The following is a 26,166-nucleotide window of genomic DNA, read 5'->3' as shown; positions in this document are numbered from 1 at the left end:
TAGCAGTGAGGGAGGCTTCGTGGGCGTGGTGGGACCCGCCCGGCCAGGTGTGGGATATATTCTGGGGTGCCTGTATGCTTACAGCGCAGTATTGGGGTGGGAGTTACCCGATTTTCCAGGGGTTGTGTGTCTCAGTTCCCCTGGCTAGGAAAACGGATCCCCTTCCCCCTTGCGCTTCCAGGTGAGGCGATGCCTCGCCCTGCTTCAGCTCTCGCTGGTCAGGCTGCAGCAGCTGACCAGCACCGATTGTCCGGCACTCCCTAATGAGATGACCCCAGTACCTCAGTTGAAAATGCAGAAATCACTGGTCTTCTGTGTCGCTCGCGCTGGGAGTTGGAGACTGGAGCTGTTCCTATTCGGCCATCTTGCTCCGCCCCTTCCTTTTTTTCTGTCAGATGATCTTAATCCTCTTTTAAGACTGAAGAATTCCCTTTAGCATTTCTTCTAGGATAAGCTCAGTATTGATGAAATCCCTCAGCTTTTGTTTGTCTGGAAAAGTCTTTATTTCTCCTTGATGTTTGAATGATGTTTTCACTGGGTATACTGTTCTAGAATAAAATAATTTTTTTTCCTTCAGCACCAAAAATAGGTCATTTCACTTTCTCCTGGCTTCTAAGGTTTCCACTCAAAAGTTGGCTGCCAGACATAGTGGAGTTCTATTGTATTTTATTTTCTGTTGCTACTTTCAGGGTCCTTTCTTTATCTTTGACCTTTGGGAGTTTGATTCTTAAATATCTTGAGGTAGTCTTATTTGGGTTAAATCTGCTTGGCATTCTATAACCTTCTTGTACTTGAATATTGATACTTTCTCTAGGTTTGGGGAGTTCCCTTTTATTATCCCTTTGAATAAAGTTTTCTACCCTATCTCTCTCTCTCCCACCTCTTTAAGGCCTTGGATTAAACTCTTAGGTTTGCTTTCTTAAGGCTATTTTCTAGATCGTATGTGAGAGCTTCATTCTTTTTTATCCTTTTATTTTATGTTTTAGATGGTGTCTCACTGTCACTCAGGCTGGAATGCAGTGGCACGATCTTGGCTCACTGAAACCTCTGCCTCCCAGGTTCATGTGAACTTCTCACCTCAGCCTCCCAAGTAGCTAGGACTATAGGTGTGCACCACCATGCCAGGCTAATATTTATACTTTTTGTAAAGATGGGGTTTCCCCATGCCACCCAGGCTCGTCTTGAACTCCTGGACTCAAGAAATCCACCCACCTTCATCTCCCAAAGTGCTGGATTATAGGCATGAGCCACTGCCCCCACCCTTTCACCCTTTATTATTCTTTTGTTTGTTTCTTCTATGTATTTCCAAATAGCCTGTCTTTAAGCTCACTAATTCTTTCTTTTGCCGCATTAATTTTACTGGTAGGAGACTCTGCTGCATTCTTCAGTATGTCAGTTACATTTTTCAACTCCAGAATTGAATTTCCGCTTGATTTTTTAAAAAAATTGTTTTAATCTCACTGTTAAATTTATCTGATAGGATTCTGAATTACTTCTCTGTGTTATCTTGAACTTCACTGAGTTTCCTAAAAATAGCTATTTTGAATTCTCTAAAAGGTCATATCTCTCCCCAGGATTGGTCTCTGGTGCCTTATTTAGCTCTTTTGGTGAGATCATGTTTTCCTGGATGATCTTAATGTTCATTAGTGTTTGGGTATTGAAGAGTTAAGTGTGTATTGTAGTCTTTGCAGTCTGGGCTTGTTTCTACCTATCCTTCTTATGAAGGTATTCAAAGGCACTTAGGTGTTATGATCTAAGTTTTTTGGTCACTGAAACTGTATCTGCATTAGGGAACACCTCAAGCCCAGTAATACCGTGGTACACTGTGGCTCTTGCAGACTCATAGGTACAACTTGGTGGTCTTGGATAATATCTGGATAAATTCTCTGGGTTACCAGGCAGAGATTCTTGTTCTCTTCCCTTTCTTTCTCCCAGAGTTTTTCTCTGTGCTAAGCTGCCTGGATCTGGATGGGGGTGGGAGTGGGGTGAAATAAACACCCCTGTGGCCACCACCAGTGGGGCTGTGCTTGGTCAGACCTGAAGCCAGCATGGTACTGGGTCTCACCCAAGGCCTGTGGTAACCATAGCCTGGCTGCTGCCTATATTTGCTCAAAGCCCTAGGGTTCTAGGATCATCAGGTGGCCAAGCCAGCCTGACTTGTGTCTTGTGTGATGAGTCAGTTTCCCCAGCCCCAGGTGCATCTAGAGATGCTGTCTGGGAGCCAGGGCCTGGAGTCAGAAACGTTAGGAATCTACCTGGTGCTCTATTTTACGCCAGCTGAGCTGGCACCCAACCCGCAAGACAAAGTCCTTCCTTCCCTTCCCCTTTTCACAAGCAGAGGCAGTCTCTCCTTGTGGCCACCCACTGTCTCATGTCTACAGGAATACTTCCTGGGTACTGACAATGTTCACTCAAGGCCCAAGGGCTCTTCTTTCAGCTTGTTGTGAACGCTGCCAGGCCTAGGACCCTCCCTTCAGGGTAGTGGGCTCACCTAAGGTCCAGGGCAGGTCCAGAAATGCTGTCAAAGAGCCAACACCTGAAATTGGTGACCCTAAAAGCCCACTTGGTGCTCTCCTCCACTGTTACCAAGCTAGTGCTTAAAGGTGAAAGACAAGGTTCCCTTTACTTTTCCTCACCTTTCCTCAAGCAGAAGAGTTCGGCCCCATAGCCGCAACAGGTGGAAGTGTGATGGATCACACCTGAAGTCAGTTCAGCTCTGAGTCACATCTAAGGCCCACAGTGAGCTGCCTGGCTACTACTGCTGTTTATTCAGGGCCCAAGGGCTCTTTAGTCAGCAGTCAGCAGGCAATGAATTCTGCCAAGACTGGGTCTTTCCATTCAAGGCAGCAGCTTTCCTCTGGCCAAGGGTGTTGTCTAGCAATGTCATCCAGCTACTAGAGCCTGAAATAGAGGCCTTAGGACTCTGCTGGGTGCCCTATCCTACTGTGGCTGAGCTGGTAACCAACTCTTCTTTAACCTTTCATCTCTTCTCCTCAAGCAGAGGGAGGAAGTCTGTCCTCGAACTGTGAGCTGTGCTGCCTGGGATTGAGGGAGGGCTGGTGCAAGCACTCCCTTGGCTGCCTTGGCTGGTGTCTCAGTAGGTTGTGTACCTCTCAAGTCCACTGGCTTCAAGCCCAGCTCAGCACCAGGACTTGCCCAGTAGTTGAAGTCCTTGTGGCCCAGGTTGCCTTTCAAGTTTATTTAGAACCCCAGGGCATGTTAGCCCACAGTGGCGAGCCTTGCCAGAATTGGGAAGGGCAATTCTTCTGTGGCTGGGAATGGTCTAAAAGCTTCCTCCATGTGCATCAGCTGAGCTCTGCCCAGTGTTGCTTTCTGCTGTGATAGGGCAACACTGAGTTCCAAGCAAAGTCCCATAGTCACCTCACTTTCCTTCCTGCAATTGCATAGATCCTCTTCCCATGCCATGGTTCCCATGCTGCTTGGGGGATCAGGGAGGAGTGGTGTTGGCAATTCAAGACTCTTTCTTACTCTCTTTAGTGACTCTTTCAGTGATAAGAAGTTAAAACCAGGTACTGTGATCTCTCATCTGAGTTTTAGTTCTTTGTTTAATTTGGTTACTTCAGGGAGGATGACTGGTGGAGCCTTCTCTTCTGCTATCTTGCCCTACCTCCCTTCGAATGAGGAAGCTCCTATATTTTTTTCATTGCCATTTCAAATGAGATATAGTCTACCATTATATTTTCTAATGGTTTTACTGGGACACCTTTGGATTTTACAGGGAGATAAAACTCCTTAAATCTTTCTTTCTTTGATAGTTCCATTAATGTCAGAATCTACTTTTGTTTTGCCATTTTCAGTTCAAAAAAGAAAACTCTTATAGGAAGTGACTGACATTTATCTTGTTTAAGGATTAACCTCTTAACACTGTTCTCTTTTGGGCTGTTACCTTGATATAAGTGCTGGTCAATAGAGATACTTTTAAGAGTTACCAATGTCAATGTTGGCTTGTTAGCTGATTCTGCTGTAATGAAATGTCTGGCTCTTTACCTCAAAAGGCTTCTAATCACAAAACTAAGGCCATTTCAGAACTCTCTTGAAATTATATAGCCTCTGCCCTGGAATGAGTTCCTTCCTTAGTGAAGACAGTATTAAGGCCTTCTGGATGCATAATTTGGTGCCAGAGTGGAGAATCTTGCCTATTTGTTATTTCCATTCTCACCTTTTAACTCAGTCCACAGAACAGTGCTCTGACCATCAAAACCCATAGGATGTCGTATTAAACCATTGAGTCTCTGACTTTGTTTCCTTAAACTTGAATTTCTGCCAAGGCTTCTTATTTGGTGGCCCAGTTTCTCTAAAACTGGGGATTCACTTTGACTCCATTAGTTCTTCCAGAATCCACTGCTGTTTCTGAATCTGTGTCTCCACCATTGATTGCCACATACTGGGTGTCTTTGAGATCCTAGTTTGCTGCTGTTATATTTTCCTTATGTCATGCCTCACCCACTTATCTTGTCTTAGTGAAATGCAATGGTTCTCAATACTGTACAGTAAAATAACTTGAGAGACAGAGTTTCCAGATAGAATAAGATCTTCCAGTTAAGTTTAAATTTCAGAAAAGCAATAATTTTTTTAGTATAAGTATGTCTCATGCAATATTTGGGACATACTAAAAAATGTGTTGTTTATCTGAAATTCAAATTGAATTGGACATTTTGTATTTTTCTTTATAGAATCTAGCAACTTTACTTGGGAAACAGTTGAATAAGACCCATTCTTAAGGTCTACCACCTACTGTCATGTGCAAAGATTTTTATTTAATTTGCCTGTGGTGGGTCCTGAGTCAAGTATTTATAGTAAACACTCCCTAGGTACTATTAATGTGTGGCCAGGATTAAAACCACTGCTCTAATTGCTCTAACCGGACTGAAATATACCCCTCCTACCGGATTCACCACAGTAGTAGTCCCATCCACTCTTTAGATACTGACTATCCCTGGCTATTTATTTATTTATTCATCCATCCATTCATTAAATACACTAGTGCCAACCCTAAGTCAAGTATATGGCTTTTGAGGCTTTGAATTAATTTCCTGCACACATTCTATGTGAAACAATATAGCAGTTTAGTAAAATTAACCCTCCCCAGAAGAAGTCAAGAAAAACTTCTGTATTTTGGCAGATGAGAAAAAAACAAAATCATGACTTCTATAGGTTCTAAAACCTTCCAACTCATCTTTAATTCAATTTAATCAGTTACTTAAAGACAACAGTTTATTGAATGTTTCCAATTATAAGTAAATCAAATGGAAATGCTCTATCTTGGTCATGGTAGATTTAGTCTTAAATTCCTATGGGCAGTCTTTGATGCAAAGTAATTACCCTTAAAGCACTTTGCCAATTAAACACATATTATTTATAAGAGATTCTCCTATGCAGTGTGTAAGTGATCATTTGTCATCTTGCCAGCGGGAGGAAATTAATCCCAACCTTGAATAATGACTGGCTCTCTTGTGCCTACCATAGATATAGTGCTATAGTGTTATTACAATGGAATGAAGATGACAACATACAATTTTACTTGAATGATTAAGCAGCTCTGCATCTTTCCTAGGGACTCTTCACAGATTTATGTCAAATTTTTCCCCAGAACAATAATTTGTAAATTTTATGATCACAATAAACATGTACTTTCACTTTCTAATCTGTTACAGTAAAAATATTGAAGGGACTTAAAAGAATTCTTAACTTTGTCAAGTATTCTGTAATGGAATATCAACTTCAATATAATTTCCTGCAATTAGTTGGTCACCCTTTGGAAAAGATTTGTGTGCATTTTAGAAGACTTTATGCATTTCACCTTAGAAAACTTGGTATATTTCAGAACATAATAGTTTATCATGTATAAGAGTTTATAAATATATACACACCTACTATGTACTCACAAAATTAAAATTTAAAAGTTTGTGGCTATGAACCTAATCTTTCATTTTCACATTTTCCCCATGTGGGAAAATTAGACTTGATGTATAATATTTTGAAAGGTGGAAATTAAAAAGAAAATAGACCCATAATGTGAGGATGACTTTTATTTTATCTATGCCAGAAGACTACTCCTGCAATTATGTAGTTCTGAAATAGTATACTAGTTATTTGCATAAATGCAATAGCAATAATAACAAATCCAGAGATTAAGACTATCATAGAGTAAGAGGTTGTTGGTAGTGGTGGAGTTATATAATATAAAATTATTACTATAACACACAAAAATCTGCAAGGAGAGAACAGAAGAGAAAATTTCAGGAGGAGTTCTCCTTATAGTTGTTAGTGTTTTCATCAGTTCAACTTGTGGATGTTTTCAGAATTGCACCTGTGTCCTGATACCTGAATGGGAGTGGGTGAGCTCAGTGAGTGGGTGTGCAGCCTCTAGGGTCAGTTAGGTCCTCCCACTGGCTCTACATTGGCCACGTAAGTCTCACAAAGTAGGGACCCTCTTTATTTCTAAGTTTTTCCATTTGGAATATAGGGATAATAATATCTGACTCATGTTTTCTTTTGTTTGTTTGTTTTGAGATGGAGTCTCACTTTGTCACCCAGGCTGGAGTGCAATGGCATGGTCTCGGCTCACTGCAACTTCTGCCTTCTGGGTTCAAGCAATTCTCCCGCCTCAGCCTCCTGAGTAGCTGGGACTACAGGTGCATGTCACCACACCCTGCTAATTTTTGTATTTTTAGTAGAGACGGGGTTTTGCCATATCGGTCAGGCTGGTCTCAAACTCCTGACCTTGTGATCTGCCTGCCTCGGCCTCCCAAAGTGCCGAGATTACAGGCATGAACCACCACACTCTGCCATGATGTTTTTGTGTGTGTGTGTTTTATAAGAGTTGAAGGAGATAATGCATGTCAAATGCCTAGCAGTGGCTAGTACTGAATTAAGGTGAACTATTGATATAAGTATTGTTTATGATACAGTAATAAAGCAAAAGTTACTGGGGTATCTTAGCATAAATTACTAATTGTTTATATCAGTAAGTTAACCCATCAAAATTTCCTTATATCCTCCCTCCCTTAAGAAAGTCTTAATTCCTTTCTTATTCTATACTAAAATGAACCCCTTCAGTGACCATTTCCATATCACCACTTTGTTTTACTTTCGTATCAACCAAATTGCATCTCAGTGGCTTCTGTTTATCGTGGGTTTTCTCTGTTTTCTTAAACATACAGTAAGAATCAAGTCATACTTCACTATCACAGCTCTGATCTTCTGGTCAGTGATGCTAGTATGCAGCACTTATATAATATTCACTACATGCCAGGCACTTTCCTAAGGGATCTGGGCATATTAACCCATTTCATCTTTGCAAGAACACCATGAGATAGGTGCTATCATTCTCCCCATTTTACTGATTAGAAAACTGAGGCACAGAGAAACTAAATAATTTGATCATGATCACACAGCATAGCAGAGGCAGGATGTGAACTAAAGTAGTCTGGCTCCAGAATGTATGCCCTTAACTATTACTGTATACTGCCTCTTTGGAGAAATATTAGGAGTTAGAAAACTGCAATACAGTGATGCTTAGACTCATAGGATTCACCCTACAGGGTGAGAACTCAGGCATCATGATTTTTCAAAGGTCACAGCAGGTTGAGCATCAGTGCTTCCTGTGACTATAAAACATGTTGCAGGAACATGGATGGAGCTGGAGGCCATTATCCTTAGCAAACTAACACAGGAACAGAAAACCAAACACCACATATTCTCACTTATAAATGACAGTTAAATGATAAGGACACATGGTCACATAGAGGGGAACAGCACACACTGGACCCTTTCAGAGGCTGGAGGGTGGGAGGAGAGAGAGAATTAGGGAAAATAACAAATGAGTTAATACTAGGTTTAATACTTGGGTGATGAAATATTTTGTACCACAAACCCCCATGATGTAAGTTTACCTGAACTTAAACCTGCACATGTACCCCTGAACTTAAAAAAAGAATTGTTTATCTATCCCAGGTTTTGTTTGTCTCCGGTAAAATGCAGAGCCCTGGTCAACTGACCTGAAAGGGTCTGACGTTTTGCCTATGGTTTTGCTCTGTTTCATCCTTCATCAATTCTAGAAGACCTTCATGTTGTCTTTGTTCTTTTTAGCCATGTTGTGTGTGTGTATTTTTTAAAAAATCATTTTGATGCTGGTGAGTTTCTTGAACAGAACCAATGTCTGTACTTGGCTTTAAATCATCTTCAGAAAGACACAGGCACTCTGGTAATCTGCTCTTACTGAATTGAAAAACCTTTGGGAAGGGATGTTTGCGAGAAATCTCTATGTTCTGGTTTGTCCACGGGAGATGAGTTAGGAATTTTCAGTTCATTGTTTTGGAACTTATGGAACCCTGGCTTAGTGGAACCCCCACCAAAGTGTAAAGGATGAAGCATGTGGTAGCCGCATTCACGAACATGTCGATTTTCTGTAATCACTAACAACAGGAAGCGTGATTTTTGCCTAATTTCTTTTCATATTGTACCCAAACAGAGTGCCCTCATTAATTAAGAACAAGATTTTTTCATTTGCGTCTTTAGGTCATGGCTTCTTTTGGGCTAGGGGTTATATACACTTGGAATTTGTTGGCTAGAGTTTTAAAACAGATGGTCACATGCTTTTTTTTTTTCTCTAAGAAACTTGCTTGATTGTTTGTCTTCTAGTTCTCATGGTAACCAAAGAGGGTTGTTAACACTTTTTTCTCACCAAGTAAAATCAGCAGAGCTGTCAGACAGTTACAGCTGTTTGATAAAGGCTTGACCTTTTGCTGTATTTTTCTGTTTTCTGTTGATGAACTCTTATTACATTGAACCTTGTTTTTAGTGACATGTACTAAGAAAAAGAACCTAAACGGCGTATTTTTTTTTCTTTTTTTGCCTATAGCCTATTTAGTAATGTGGCATTGCTATCAGATAATAAAGATATTCCTACAATATAAGATCCTTGGTAATGAAAGCCAATGTTATATGTGGCTCACATAGATAAAACATGCCTAGGACCATTTAGGTTACCTTCACATGTTACAGATTTATCATCTCAGTTTCTGAAAATATTTAGTTGCATTGCATTTTAGTCAGATGAGATATGGAGTCAGAGTCACTTAAAAAGGATCTGGCTTAGGTACCAATGGTCAAATGTAAAATTTTACTAGTTGTGTATTTGCAGTTTTTTCACCATTATTCCTTGAAATGAAGTTTCATCTGCCACTGAATGACTGGGCACAGATTCTAGAAAGAGCTCCTTATGATTCCACATGAATAAGCATGTAAAGTTGTTGGATCCTGGGAACCTACATTTAAATATGTTCATTATTAGAATCTAAATAAAAATCAAGAATTTACTGGAATCTCTTGATTTTGTTGTATTATCTTTTCCTGTAGCCATTAAGCACAGAGACTAAGCGTGATTGGAGAATCACTGCTGTTGACAGATGATAAAAACAGTGCTGCAACATAGCTAATGTCATGGGAAATCTTAAAACAGAATGGTCATTTGGAATAAGAGAAAATTCCTTGTGTACCCAATCCCATTTTTGGACTGGTAATTATTGTCACTCTTAGATTATCTACCACAGCCAACGTCCTTTTTGTTGTTGCTGTTGTTCTGGATACTCTTGTAACTTGCTTTGTTAAAAGAAAAGAATTATATTGTAAATTTGTGAGTGAAATCAGATTTATTTTTGTTCCCAAATCAGATGTCTGTAGATGAGACAGACCAAAACAGCGAGAAAGAAATAAATATATCCATTCTCCATGGTTATCTGAAAATATTGAAAGTGACGTTGGATGCGTTGTTTCCAAGGTGACTTGATGAAGCACGAAACACTTTCTGGAGTGCTTTCCTTGAACCTGGGGGATACTGTCTAAAGTATCTCTACTGATATGATATTTTGCACAATCCATTATCACAAATAATACATTCTATGATAATATATAGGATGATTGTTACTATGGAGTTGTACATCAAATCTGGATGGAATTTTTTGACTGACCTGATGTACGTGGTGATTGTCTACGTTGTGTATATTGGAGGATATCTGCTATCATTTTATCACTTCATGTCACTTTGGGAGTTTACTTAAACCAAGCAGATATTTTCATGTTTTGTAAAGACAGAATTGCAAAATGATTATAAGCTTGAGCTTTGGAGTCAGAGTTGAATTCAAATTCTGGTTCTGCCTCTTAGTGTGATTTTTGGTGAGTACTTAAGTTCTCTAAGATTCAAGAAGTTCTTATGTGTAAAACAAAGTAGAAATTATACTTCTTTCAGAAGGGTTTTATTAGGATCGAGGATATAACCCAAGTAAAGGGCTTAGTCATTGCCTGGTTGTTAGCAAGGATTCAATAAGGTGACTATAATGAAGAGAGTTAGAATTTAGCTCATCTGGTCTTTTCATCTTTCAGCATGAAAGATGGTGCTGATGTTAACAAAAAAATTATTCAGACATTTGTTAAAGACAGTATGAAGATTTTATTCAAGACAGTATGAAGATTTTATTCTATGGGATTACTGACTATAGTGGGGTTTTGCAGTAGGGAGGAGACTCAACTCAACTCAGAGAAAGGACAAGTGGAAATTTATCACCAGGGAGGAGAGTGGGGATCAGTGGACAGAAAATTATTAAGAGGAAATGGCAAGAATAGACAGGGATTCTTGCTAGACTGACTCAACTGTATTCTTGCTGAATAAAAGCAAGGGTGATAAGATAGAAAAGATGGGGAATGAAGAATTTGATAAGCTATCAAGAATGGGAGATTTTTGCTAAAGTGACCCAGAAGGATTCTTGCTAAAACGAGGCTAACTTGACAAAGACCCCAAGTTCAAGGCCTGGTAGAGAAGAGGGCTCAGAGGAGGCTGACTCAAGTTTGGTCAAGGAGAGAGTCTTTGTCACTGGCATAAGAGACATATGTAGCATATAGGACATAAACACCAGCTAACATTTATTGAATACCTTGTGAGTATCAGGCATTGTGTCAAACACTTAGCAAATGTTAATTGTTTTATTCCATGCTTTCAACAACACTAAAGAGCAGGTACCATCAGTCTAATTTTACAAACAGGGAAATTGAGGTTCAGAATGGTGAAAGAGCTACCCAGGTAGACTACTCAGGTAGACTGACAAAGCTAGAATTGAAATCCAGAGTTTTCTGATTTTATTAACCAGCATTGATGTACACTGTTCTGTCTTGCACAAATATGGTTGTATGGATAGATGTAATCTCACCTTCAATGTTTAGCAAATATTTACAGTGAATGAATTAATGAATACTTGTAAGAATGGCCAATTACAATGATTTTCAATAGGTTCAGAGGAATTTTTAAGTGCTGCAAAAATTAACTTACAATGCCAAGATCAAGGCATAGACTACTTTTCAATCTCATTACCCCGAGTACCATAATGGCAGAAACCACAAGGTTTCATGCTTCTTTCAAATTACTGAATTGCCTGGGAGCTCAGGGCTTTAGTCTTTCCAGGTGCTAGTCATCTTTGCTTTTGATTTGTGTGAATCTGAGACTCATTTATTTTTGTTATGGCCACAATTCACCTTGAAAGCCAATGGGGGCATCTCCTTGAATAAGAAAAATGGAAATGTGCTTGGAGATGTGAGTCTGGCTGTTGAGTATGTGTGTGCACAAGCACTTTCAAACAAGTGATAAAACAGGTTTGGCACATGTAAGTATATAAGTCATTGAGAAAACATCCTGGGTGTTTTTCCCTCTTCCCTCTATGGTATTCTGTGGGCACATATTTATCCTTTCATCAGCCATTTTCCTCTTCTTTTACAGATATCCTTGATCACCTGCTGCAGCACCATTTGAAAAAGTGTGGTCTGGTGCTGCATTTTATGTACAGCAAAGTATCTTAGGATAATTTAAAATAGACACACTATACAATTTTCAAGAGAGGGACTTTGAAGTGTTATTTCTAGAGTTACGGTCAAATCTCTTAAACTGAGTTTTATTTTAACTTATTTTAAAACTGGACTTTGAGACTCAATGCTTTTGTGAGTGATAGTGGCATTTCGCTGGACTGAATGTGCCATATTTTAATTTAAGACTCTTTTGTGAATAATTTCAATCTTTGTTATAACATAGGTGAAACACAATAATTTCTTAACTCAGTGGAAGTTACAGAAGAATACTTTAGGTAGAGTTCAAAAATTCTCACTGGGGAATATAGGGTTTTGATTTCTCTGGTTCTTAAGCATTCTCCCAAAAATTGGTATAGAGCCTGATTCACAGTAGATACTCAATAAATACTTGTGGATTCAACGAATACATTATTTTGGCTGTAAGTAAAATGTTCCTGGGCCTATGACAGGGAAAGCTTTGTTTTTCCTTTGTTTAGGTTAGTTTAATGGAGTCACACTAAAGTTACATAAAGATCAATACAATATGAATGGCTAATTGACAAACATTTGTATTTCAGTGTTAGGAAATATGGTAAGATTAGGAAAACAATTAAGACAATGATTTATACAGAATTGACTAGTTCAGGCAATGAACTTCACAGATTACAGTTTAACAAGATTAAACATCACATATAACATACATGTATGACAAACAATGCTTCTGCTTTTGATATTAACATACCATCAATTATACACATGAAAAATATTGCTAGTTCAACTTTGGGTTATGAAATATATAATTTTTTGATAAGACATTTCAAATTACAACATATCTCAGGCAGCATGCAGGAAAAGTCATTTATTGGATGTTTGTTAGGACACACCTTGCAACAAGCTTCCAGTTTTTGGTAGTTAGATCAAGAATATAGAAACCATTGAAATGATAGTATGGTTGAAATCAGCAGTTGTGTTTACTGGCTGAGAACATTTCTGGTAAAAATAAAACTCTGAAATCATTCATTAACAAAATGCACAGTGATCATAAACTCAATTCTTTAAAAATTGTTTTTCACAATTGTCATTTATTGGTGGTACAGCAGCTGCAGGAAGTCTGAATTCTGAGAGTTGGTTGTACGTAACAGCAGGAATTTATTCTTCTGTGGGCTCACATGATTACAACAGAGATGCTTACCCTTTGAAATCACATATAACAATGGTGCTATACAAACATCACAAATATTTGGTGTTTCAGAGTCTTAACAAATATTATGTTTTTTTTTTTTATCACAAAGAGACTAGATTAACAGGCAGTGTAAATCACATATATCTTAAGATTTTAAAAATACATTTTATACAATAGGTTTCTAATTTCTTCACTAGCATTTCATTTTGGTGTGTTTTGTCTTCATACTTATAGTCCTAAAGGAAACTATGAATCTCTGGCTCATGCCATGAAAGTCAATAAGATTGATATTTCCTCACAGGAATATGGCTGAGTGTATATTGAATCACAGAGTCAACAAAGTAACATCTAATTTATAACAGATTACTTTTAAAATTCAAACAAAATCTAATTATTTTAAAAGACAGCAGTTTGAACAAAACTATAGGAGTCAAAATTTTTATTTACAAAACATTTGAGTATATTTTGAAATGGCTAGTTCTTGCTAACTGCACAACTTAAATATTCTTGGTGCACATAGTCTGTCAACCTTCTGTACAACATTGTTAGACTGCTGAGTTAACTTACATGGAATGATTAGGTAGGTGGGAAAATTTTATGGCAATTTTCATCCATTCAAAATGCTTGAAAGGGAATGTTTTGATGCTTTTCATGTTAGACAAGCTCTGTCATTAATATTGGTGCCTTTAATTTGAAAAGATTAGCTGAAATTTCCAAAATGTAATTTAGTGCAGTATAAGAATTACAGGAAAGATTGATAAATGTATCATCAAATGTTGGAATTCTAATCTAGCATTATGCAGTTGATCCAAATCATTGTACCTCTCATTTTCAAGGCTTCTGTGTACTACATTGGCTTAAAAAATATTTTCCTTAGTCCTTAGAAATACAAAATATTCATTTTCAAAAGATAAGGTGAGTGTTTCTTATAATCACATTCATAATAAAAGAAGATAATCTACATTTTACAGATCATTAAACAATGGTCTTTGGCAGAAGACTTTATAAATACCTCCACTTTCAACGTTTCATTTAGGTCATTTTCCTTTTTAATGATGTCAGGTATATGGTCACGTGTTCACTAATAGCAGTTAATAGGAAAACACCACAGATATAAAAATATTTGTTTAGTGCATATTTTTTGAACCTTAAATTCAAAGTGAATCGATTCATTAATACTAGAGAAGATATTTTATGCAAGCATTTCTAACAGTGTTGCTTAAGATCATAATTTCAACAGTATGGTCAGCAAAGAGGGTATGTGTACCTCTATTCCCCCACAAAATTATCACTGAAACACACTGAAAGAATGTGCTAGAATATTTTTGATTATAATACATTGTGTTTCCCACAAAATGAGTAATATATGATGCATATACCATTATATGTGTGTGTGCGTGCACTCAAATGGCAAGTCGTAGAGATTACATTCATAGGCAGCAAAGAATAGAACCGGAAAAATTCAGTTAAGTATTACTGATATACCACCACTAAGGAATTTCAAAGTGTAGTGAAGTTATTTAAAAATAACTGTAGACATGGGAACAAACTTTAGGATCAACTATGGGAATATTAGGATTTCTTACGTCGTTTTTCAAGGTAACATCTTTTCTCTGCATTTTTGCCTCCCTTCTACCCTCCCCCTGTCAGTCTTTGAAGGTCATTTGCGATGGGTCCTTCAAACTGTGAATACAGGATATGAATAGGCTATTCCCTTTTTTTTGCCCGGTATAGGAAATTCATGATCGCCTCTTAGGGAGAGAAGGTTTCTGGCAGTATGATATGCTACCCTTTTCTTTGTGGATTGACTGTTGTGCTGGCTCGGAATGAGTTCAGTTTACTATCAAAATGATCCACCAAGTTATTCAGTGGGAAACACGGTTGCCATCAGTAACCATCAAAGGCAAGAGAAGTTCTAGATTCGTTTCCTACCTGAATCTTCCCTCAGAGGGCCTGCCCCTCTGAGAACACCCCAGAGGCGCACAGATCAGTGTTCTGTGCATGTACACAGTACGTACAATATGCTAGTTCCTTCCTTTGCCCTTGTCCAGGAAGCTACCAATGTCTCCTCAGTGTGAGCTTCCTACTGTTTATAAAAATTAATAGATGGAACCCAGGCAAGTCCTGTTGTAATAACAGTTGTGCCAACAATTATTATTATGGCTTATTGGAAGAGTGTTGAATTGCACCACTGACCTACGAAAACCACCACGAATGATACTGAAAGGCAAAGCTTTTGTGGGATAAGAAACAATTTGCTGTTACCTTCCAATATCAAGACCTTTTTAATGGACCACACACATGAGGGTTTTGACAATGTGTAACTTTTTTTCTTAAGCTAAGAGAATATTTTAATTTGGGCTTGTTTCAAGATTTCAAGACTTGAACCAATACAGAAACCATAGACTGTAGACAAAGGCAAGTCCCCACTGTAATTTAGCCTTCAGCTTAAGAGTTTCATTAAAAAAGAGAAAGAGAAAACAAGAAACCAACCACTATGGATGGCAAAAGTTGGGAATGAGGTCAAGGTTCCGCCTTGTTTGAAATAGTCTGAGTGAAACCCTGTCAGTCTGATCCAGCTCCTTCCCCTGCAAAGATGTATTTCCCATCACCAAAGTGGCCAGAAGTGGGTGATTGTTCTAAGTACCATCTTGTTGGTGAGGCTTTAACTTTGATTAAAAAATAGGGTGTGCAAATGAAGATATACACAATGGTGGAAACACAGGAAGGAGTGACTGTGATTTCGTTGGAGCTATTTGGTAATTAGGGGTGAGTATGAGGAATGGGACAATGGGGAAAAGAGCCAATGAGAAAATGCTCTCAGTGACAGACAATGGACATTCAAATGCTGAAGATATGACCAGCAACAGGGGAGGGTCACAGATTTTAAAGCATACAGAACACAGTTATTCTAATTCCTGAAAAAGAGCAACCATTCCAAAATAGCTGACAAGTTTGTTTTCTCCTAAGGGAGGCCTGGAGTGACGGTTACAACATTTTTCTCTAGAACATCACTGTTACACTTACATTCCAGCCTCCTTTTGCATACTTTGAATTGCTTTTCTGTATCAAAATGCAGGTATTTTAAGTATCCAAAAATGGGATATTTTCAGGTTAGAATTAAGGAAACATACATGCGTGTGCACACATACACACACATAACCCACAATCTTGAGTTCCTTTTCCTAAGCCATTTTTATAAGCAAAGTTACTTTCTGACTCTCTACTTCAGTTCTGCACCAATTCAAATGAGAGACCCTAGAAAGGAGCCCCCAGGGGACTCCGGCTACTGTATACATTATCTGTGGTTTTCAAGCTTCCTGAGCCTTGTGAGTCTTTGAAATGAATTCTAAAACTAAAAGTCACTTATAGCCAGCAATCCTTTTAGCTCAGTCAGTCGTACACAGCACTCTTCAAAACAGTAGACTGTGTCATTAAGTATAACTTAGTACTGTTACACAGTGGTTTAGCATTAAGGCAAATCAGCCAGAGCTAATCAATTAGAGAAAGGTGTCCAGGGTCATTTTCTAGGCCCTGGGGAAGTCAGGCAAAGTAGATCGGCTGTAGGGGTTTAAAAGAACTAGAAAAGCTGATTAGAAATCTCTCTGATTGGAGAGCCTGCCTGAAGCTGAGTTGTGCCAGAAAAAGACATAAGGATTAATGTCCCTTAACATTATATTTTAAGTCTGAATGGTGGACATATCTCCCATATATCTGAATGCATTGTCTCTATAAAGAACCTACTTTTTAAGCATTTAAACCTTTTCTTAAGGGAAAGCATAATTAAACAGTGGGTGACATTGTTTATTCTTGGCCATTCAGAATGCTGTGTCATGGATCAATGATTCTCAAATTTGAGCATGCATCAGAATCATCCTAAGGGCTTATTAAAGCCCATATTGCCGGGGTCACTCCAACATTTTTGATTCATAGATCTGGGCTGAGGTCTCAGGTGGGACTGGATAATTTGCATGTCTAACAAATTTCCAGTTGCTGATGCTGCTTGTTTAGGGAGAAACTTTAAGACTCACCAAAGCTGCCTATTTGTAATCACTCTAATTGCACTCTGGGGACAAAGCTTTTCCATGTGGAATGTGAAGGTCACTATTGGATTTCTCTCACCAGACATTCTTATAAAGTGGGTAAGGGACAGATTCTATTCCTGCTAGTTTTTAATTATAGAGAATCTTTAGGTTCAGAAGTTTATCAGTATATAGAGCAAAACTCTAAGTATAATATGATTCAAAGTGTGAGTCCCTACAAGCCTATTTATAGAAAATTCTATGGCCTCTATTCATAGAATACTATTTTAGTTATAGCGTTAAAATGATCTCTTGTCACATAGGTGATATTTTCTCTCTCAGCTCAGGGTTATTACCATAACAGCTAAATTTGGTCATAATTTCTTGAACGAACACAAACAAGGGTTTGCTGACTTGGTGTTTTTTTTCTTTTCTTTTTTAGTCAAATCCATTTTAAAGCATATCAAATGTAAGGACCTATATAAAAGAGTGAACAGAGGGAAGGAACATCAAGGGGCAATGCATGAAATTCAGTTGGTGAAAGATTAAGTTGAACAAGCTGTCAGGACATGTAATTAGAATCTGCAATTTGTTCAACTGCTAGGTGGATGTCGGTCAATCCAAGAGGCGGGATTGGTGGAAGAATTTGAGGCAGAAGAGATGAGTGTGTGTGAATGAGCAGCTGCCTGTGAGGAAGAAAGGCTAAATCTGTTCACAGGTTCTCTTCCTTAAACAAGCACCTGCCACCGATTGACAGCTCTACCAAGATTGCTTAAGGCAGACATCAGCTGAAAATGCTTATGGTGCATACTTGTTTTTAAAAAGATGGAAAACCCGCGTTCTCAATTTAGTATTTCCTAATCAAATCCGAAATGGAGGACAAATTCAATGTGAGGGATTTATTAAAATATGAAAATACAATCCTTACTGCAATAAAATAGCTCTATATAGAAATTTATAATGAGAGAAGGAAAAGTAAATTTATCCCTTGGCAGAAGTCTTAGCAATCACTGGAATTATAACAGAAATATTAGCTATTTGATTTCTTTCTCAATATTGAGTCTCACAAGATCACTTTATCTGTTGCAATGTCAGTGATTTTGTTTACCTTTCCCCTGACAAATTTAGCTTTGTGCCTCAGTGGTAATAAAGTTGGAATATATTATTGCTCTGATGCTGTAATAGTTTTACCATTTCCAATGACATTCTAACTGGGATTCCTTGAAGAGAAAGCTTACATTTATTCCACTAAAACATTTTTTGTTTATACAAGTAGAGTTCACTATGGTTGCTTTTTCTTTCTTCCTTTCTTCCCCCCATGGAAATGTCTACATTCTCTTGCCGTATTTTGTCTGTTGTGCAATTTCATTTTGCTAACGAGGCATTTGAGCTGTGGCCGACCGGTTTGATTGCTGAGGGTGAGATTTAAGTCTTTTGTGAAATCCTTTTGAGTAGTCATTTACTCCACGACAAGGGAGGCATTTAAAAGACAGTTGAATCTGTAGCAGATGAATTTTTTCTCATCTTCCTTTAGAATAATTATACCTTTAAATATCTTTCTGCCTGGTCATCGCACATCCTGTTTGTAATTCACATACTTTAGTAAAAAATAACTGGTTAGTTTTTTTTTTCCTAAAAGATTAAGCACAATGACTAAAAAATAAAAGTAGAATTACTATAAGAAACTGTATGAACTTAAAGTTTTCACTTAAAATAGTGGTTTTAGCCTTAAAAAGGTCACTGATTTGGAATCCATTCCAATCTCATTACATTTTCTACTGTACACTTCTTGAAAAGGGAGAAATTACTCATTCGTCTCAGGGAAGGAAGACTTTTTTCCCAACCATGCACATGGAATTATTTCAAAATAAATGTTTATATTTCTACCACACTTCATGTGGTTACATGGGCTTGACAAGTGCATTGATGACCCAATATGGGCAGCAGCTGGTCCACAACTTAAGGTACCTTCAACCCATACACATAAGTGGATGATAACAGGGAAACACTGATCATACAGGGCTTGATGTGTTCTGGTAAATCAAGCTAAAGGTAAAGTCCTCCCATTTAATGATGAGGAAAATCAAGTCTAGAGAGAGCCAAAGATTCATCGCCCTCTGAAACAATTAAAGATTCCTTTTCCAAAGAGAAAAGCCTTTGGGTCTTCTATCTGGTGACTTTTTGATGTTAAAATGAAGAGAACACTGTGTCCTCAGAGTTGGGGAGTGAGATCTTCTCTAGTTTGCTGTTAAAAGATGAGAGCTGGAGTTGTAGCTCACTGAAACAGAACCACATGCCTCCAAGTCCAAAAGAGCAACAGGCAGAGTTTAGAAAATCCAGTGATGAATTAGCATCAACAGCCAATAAAAAATTTCAGCAATGGTGAGGCAAATGATCTTTGTAATAAGATTTTCCCAACTTGAAATGTTGAATAAAAGGCCGTATATCAAACGTATATACACAGGTCTTGGCTCATGGTAATCTCTGGATATGTGTGTTGGGTCTGAATCCATTTATCTCATTAGTGGAAGACAATGTGAAATTAAGAAAATTAATATTTCTATTTCTTTTAGAGGAAAGTTTCTTGATAGGTTTCAAAATGGCCCCATTAAGCAATCTCAAATTGATAAAATGTCTGTAGACCAAAATGGAAGGTTAATTTAATTAGAATGCCATAACTGGACTCTTCCTGACTAAGGACTAGTGTTAATTTTCTTGTATTACTGTTTTGAATTCTTTATGCCATCTTAGGGTACCTAATATAACACTTTGCACAAAATAAATGCTTGATTTATGAAATTGTATGTCTGAAGAAATATAAAAGGCTCTAACTTTGATTTTAAAATTGTTTCACTCTCTTGACTGTATAGTTTGTGAGCCTATGATCCTGGAAGACACACTTGCTAAACTGACCCATTTTTTGCTTTTTTATTTGGGTTGATTTCTTTTTTATTCTTTTTCCTTAGGTATCCAGTTGATATTTATCTTGTTCCAGTCACTTTAAGGAAGCTGTTTGGTGAGTACAATGTTAATATAGAGACAATCAGAATGGTATGTGCTTTTGTACAAAACTTCTGGATCCATCAATGAGGCATCTGACATTTTTTCTTTTTTCTCTCTATATTACGCGCTCTGGAATGCCTGTTCTAATTCTCCAAGGAGAATTAGAAAATAAAAGGCCGAGTCTAGAGCTATGTCAGTATCCTCCCACAGAATGTGTATGGGGAATATTCCACTGGGAACCATGACAGATAAAATCTTGCCAGGAAGAGCAAAACATCAAGAGAGTCTGACAAAACCTCTGCCCTCCTCTGTAACCCAGCAGCCTCTGCAGAATCACCCTTTCTTCTTCATTGTTTTAAAATGTTATAAAATACTTTGTCAGTTGCTTTAAAGGGACCCAGGCCCATTCTGATTTTTTATTTTATTTTATTTTTTTTTACAAAATCCAGTCTTTGGATAAAGGTATAATAATACTATCCATAGATCTGATGTTGAGCAGTGGAGGCCTTAAGCTCTGAAGAAGTATGAACTAATTCTAAACAGTTATTAAGCAATTATTATTTTCATTTTACTAATGACATGACTTCTAGAGTTGGAGTGTCAGAATATTCTCCTGGAAGAAAAGAATGCAAGTGTAGACACCTCATCGCTAGGTCCAATCCACCTCACTGTGCTACTTTCAGTTTTGTAAAAATTGGCCATGGCAACACGTTTGAAATAATAGGTTCACTCTCAAATTGGCAACAAGCATGTGATTGAGCTGCATGAATCTTGAAAGGCTTGCCAAACAGAACAGGACGGTTCACAGCTGAAAGAAAAAGAATACTCCTGGCATTGTTCTAAATTCACAAACCGTATCGAACAAGGGGCTGAGCTGAGGTTGCGGTATGGCCCCAGTCCTGGGATTGGTCCCATCTACTCTGCCTAGTTCCTGACCACATCTGGTAATCCAGTGGTGATGTGATTATGACATTAACAGTGATAGGTTTCCCCTGTCCAGCTGCTTATTTGGTTGTCGATACTGTGTGAATGGGACAGGAGAGACAGTGGTTGGGCACTGATGTGTTAATGAATCCCATGTCTCAATAATTAACACATCCTCTGGATAGCTTTGCAAAAATGCAATCTTTGCTTCAGATTTGACATTTAAGAGCATCTCCCTTTGCTTTGTGTTTAAAGTTTAAACATTCAGTCCAAATTTTAAAGGTGATAAGCAAATTTAGTCTATTTTAAAGGAAGGAAAACTTTTTTCCTTTGGACTTTTCTCTCACCATGTACAGTTGTTTCTGAAGAATGTGTCTAGGGATTAAGAGTCAGAACTACCAGGCCGGGCGAAGTGGCTTATGCCTGTAATTCCAGCACTTTGGGAAGCCGGGGAAGGCAGATCACCTGAGGTCAGGAGCTTGAGACCAACCTGGAAAGAGATCCTAGAAGAATCACTGATACAAAACAAGTGCTCACAGCTTCTTTGGGTGCTAGACTCATTTAACAACCAGTTATTGGAAAATTTTCAATCCTTTTGATAAGAAAGGTTCTCATAAAAAAAAAAAAAAAAAAACTGAATCTATGCAGAATTTGTGAGAACAACCTGAGAATATCAAGAGTATTTTAAGTCTCATACATATATTTATCAGACTTATCTGTCTCAAATAAGATCTGGAGTGTCAAATTTCTCACAGGATTACTGATGGCAGCAAAAACCTTGTTCTCCTTAGAGTTTTGGACTGAAACTTCAAAGACAATATTTTCTTCTAAATTTAACAATAACAGTTGTAGTTAAAAATAACTTTCTATTATAATATGATGTTATCCTTTGCTTAGATTCAAGGCTACAAAAGTTCTGTTGATGAAATAGAAATAAAGTCTTCCCACTATTTCTAAGGGTAAGTGTCCTAGACGGGATCCAATATGTAATGCAGTGGCTGGTTAAGTAGTTTCCAGTAACTTGGCGTTAACATTACTGCCCCCTCTGCAATCTCACTCCTTATTCTGACAAGAGTGCTCTGAGAAATCTCAGGTACCAACTGTTTGAAAGGGCTAGTTTGCCTGTTAGCAGGATCTTGAAGGGAAAATGCTAGGGACAAGATGATCAGTGTATATGAAAATTGGAGTTTAGCTCAGTTAAGAACATCCAAGCTAAACTATGAATGGCAGAGGATCCGTGTGGTCAGAGGTCCAGGTATGTGTGGCGGGACTGGGTGGGTCTCCTACTCCTCAGCTACGCCAAAACACGTGTTTAGAAAATGCCGATTAACAGCAGGCATGGTAACCTGCCTGCTCAGTGCTATGTTTGGAGGGAAAATATAAAAATCTCATGTTTTTAATCCCCCCGGGTTTGACCTTGACCAGCATATTTTTTTCAAGACCTTTTTTCAACACTTTCCCCAAAGGCAGAGGGCAATTAAAAGTCAGAAAGAAACTCAAATTGGCCCTAAAATTTTCTGTCAGAAATGCTTGCTAAAAAAGAAAGAAAATAAATCTATTTTAAAAAAATACTTCCCTTTGTATTATAGAATATGTTTAATTAATATTATTCTAAGCCCTTTTCAAACAACTCTGAATTTGTATTTTTAGCTAAAGAGTGGGGAAATCAGGAATATGCTTCCTTCCATACCTCTCCAACTCTTTCTCAAAAGATACTGGATACTCACCTGATAGGAGCTTTTAGGACAATCCTAGACATACAAAAACGCAGCTGAAGTTTGCAGAGATCACCTGTTTTTACATGTGTGTCTCTGGGCTGTAGCAAGAGAGGGGATGGAGAAGATGTGGTGCTGACACAATGTCTGATCCTCACAGAAACAGTTTTCTAACTGTCATTATAAATCTTTTTTAAAATTTTTGCACCAGTTGCAATGGAAACTTTTAGTCAAAGAATATTGAAAACAACACTAGTATTTGCTGTGCATTAAAAAGCCAGTGTATCAGAGGCCTTCTGACTACTGATAGATCAGTCTTGGCCTTTTGGTTCATTTGGGCGAGACTCAAGCTCAATATCCCATCTAATGTATCAATTATTTACATATGAAAAATTCTGAAATGTAAAATCAACATGGAAATGGAATCAGCTTTTCATAAATGAAATTGCTAAACTGCCAAGTTGTAAAATTTAGAAACTTTATGGCTTGAAGAAAGAGAAATTATTGAAGGTAATTTTAATGAGATACCTGTATAGGTCCGATGTATTCTACAAAATAACTCAATAATTTGGAAACGTGTGCCAAAAACATATTTTCTTTGGTTGTCAAAGCCAAAAGTATGTATGCCCAACTTCGATTTTCATATAAAACCTGAGAATATAAATTTAAATTTTACTGTTTCTGGGAACTGGGATTTCTTTCACTTAAATATAACTTTCATATATCTTAGGGCAATTTGTAGCAAAATCCTAGTTAACACATTTTGTGCCAATTCTCTTGTTTTAAATATGCTCTTATCAACAACACAGAAAATTCTCGCCCCAAATGCCATATTACTCAATTACATGAGCATTATTTGAATGTACAATCTTTCAAGATTTCTTCCTTGGAGTGTTTCTCAAAGTTGAACATTAGGATTAGTACAGGAAGGGAGAGCAAGGTACCTACAGAAAATATTATTTTTCTCAAAACTAGCCATCTGAATCATATCACTGTTTAATGTTTGTACAATTTAGTTCACTCTTTCTTTTTTAGGTGGAATTATGTCAAAAAGTGGTTAGTTGGTTACTTAATTGAACTGTTCTTTCCATTTGGAAAGAATGGGAAACAGAATCAAGTATCAGATCTTCACATTAGAGGGAGGGCCAAAAGTTCTCCTTAGCTAATTCATCTCTTGTTTTACTATGTGGCTTCAAGGGGTCTCATAAAAAGTTGTGTAAATTAAAAGAAGGTTGGGAATGTAAGGAAATGTCTCTGAAAATTTCTGGGCAGGATTCTTCTCGGTGAATAAGCAATTTCCAGTATGGAGGGTTGTATAATTATTCTAGTAAATTTATCTCCCCTGCCCCCAGTATATTCTTGGATTTAACTAGGTATATCTGTCTTTGCAGTCAACAAATTAGGAGGGCTGGGCTATGTTATTAACTGTCAAAGTAGACAGATTAACATTGAAGTTGGCTAATTTCTCTCTTGGTCTGTTTGGCTATTAATGTGAACTTTTCTACCATTTGCATATCAGAAAAATAATACCCACAGAGAAGCATTTGACCCACTCATATTTCTTAGAGGCATGGAAGCTATATATTATGTTTTTTCTAGGTTTACATGCTCCACCTTTGTAGACACTCTCATGAGCATCAGGGATGTGAATGTTGGTTCTCATTCGCAATCCACACCTACATATATTGATAGAATAGAAGGCTAGGTCGATGGGCACTGAAGCATAATAAATATGATTCAAGAGGTATAAAATAAACAACACTGTGGCAGTGTGTAACTGTAGGGTTTAATTGGTCCCGCTCATTTATAAAAAATTCCATACTATGTCCTAGTGACTGTTACCTGGGTGGAATGTCATTATATTTGATTTCTCCTATGATAAGTTCACTTTCAGAAAAACATGTCTTGAGCAATCACTTTATAGCATAAGCCTTTTCCCTATTGCCAAGAGGTAATAGTGAGGATCACTAAGGGTAGTTGGATATAACGGGAGTAGCCATCGAAGAACTGCAAAGGCTGAAATTAGGGAAAGATTAAGACTGCCTATTCCCGAGGGGAAAACTCTTCAACTCTTTGAAAAAAGGCTAGAGAAGCATGATCTAAAAAATTTGAACCACTGAAGCAGCTATGAATGACTGCATTGATAACAGATAGACAAGACAATTTTGGGCAAGCAAGTCTTCCTGAAAAAATATGGGTCATAATTTTAACTACTAACTCGTATTGCTTTTTGAGGTTGTAAAGTAATGCTCTTTCGTAAAAATAAAACAAAATAAATAATTTACATAACCACTGATTTAAATGTTTCTTATGAAATTAAATCAGAGACCCTTTGACAAAACTGAAAATGTGGACAGCCTCTGAGTACATGTGGACATCTTGACAGGCAGGGAAAAAGTCAAAGAAAGTGAAATACTTACCATTTTTGTGGGCTGGAAACCTGCAGCGCTTTTTCCCTTGGGAGTTCCACCTCTCAGTGGTTGCTCCTTCTATAGATAAGACAGTCTCTGCTTTGAGAGACGATTAATCATGGCCTAATTAAGCTCCCAACATGAAATATCTATTTCAATTGTTTACCCTTCCCATGCTGTCCTTGTGGGTGTAATACCATCAGGACCGCCCAACATTTCAAAATGTACTGCGTGATGGGAAGACAACGAGATGGTTAGAAGCAGTAAGTACATAAAGGTAAAGGGAATAGCAGAACTGCATTCTATTAGCAAAACTGTAGGTATATCTGAACAAAATCTAAGGATTCCACTTACAATAGCATGTCTCTTTTTCTGAAATAGGATTCTGTATCTTCTGCATAATGCACTCAAAAATTTAATGATTGGAATTGATATTTAACTTTGCTGAGTTTTACCAACTGCCTTGGCCAAGTGAAGTGATTACAATGATAAAAGCTGAATGCCAGTTGTAGGTCAGGGTGAGATCCAATATTACATGTTGTCAATCATAAAATGACCAAATGTTCTTGAAGTTATGAAACTACACTCAGAACTAGCTCTGGATGCAACTGCCCAAAATCATAGTCAGAAAGTCAGAATCAACAGAGAGACTTCATACCCTGAGCCCAAAAATATTAAAAGAAGTCTTAAAGGGGCTGATTTATATTCTTGAGAAGGCGAAGTTCTGCCACTGTTAGAGGATGGAGGGCATCATCATCTACCAGAGAAAATTTTCTAATTGCTTCCACAGAGTTATCAGATTTTGACAGGTTAGGATCAGGGACCTTTTGCTGTGGAATCACCAATGAATCAGGACCGCTGTGGAAAATGCAATGTGAGTGGTGAGCTTTCATTAATAGTGAGGCCACAGGGGGAAGGCATGCATCAGAATCTTTGCTGCGGGGATTCTGAAACAATATTTTGTAACAATTTTATGTTTGAAAAGCAACAAAAAATTAGTGCCGTTAGGCTATGAAAAACAAAAAGCAAAATTTTATAAAACCCTCACTGGTTGA

The sequence above is a fragment of the Rhinopithecus bieti genome, unplaced genomic scaffold, assembly GCF_001698545.2.
Source record: "Rhinopithecus bieti isolate Rb0 unplaced genomic scaffold, ASM169854v2 scaffold_22439, whole genome shotgun sequence".
Taxonomy (NCBI): Eukaryota; Metazoa; Chordata; class Mammalia; order Primates; family Cercopithecidae; genus Rhinopithecus; species Rhinopithecus bieti.
Note: the sequence above shows the minus strand (reverse complement) of the source record.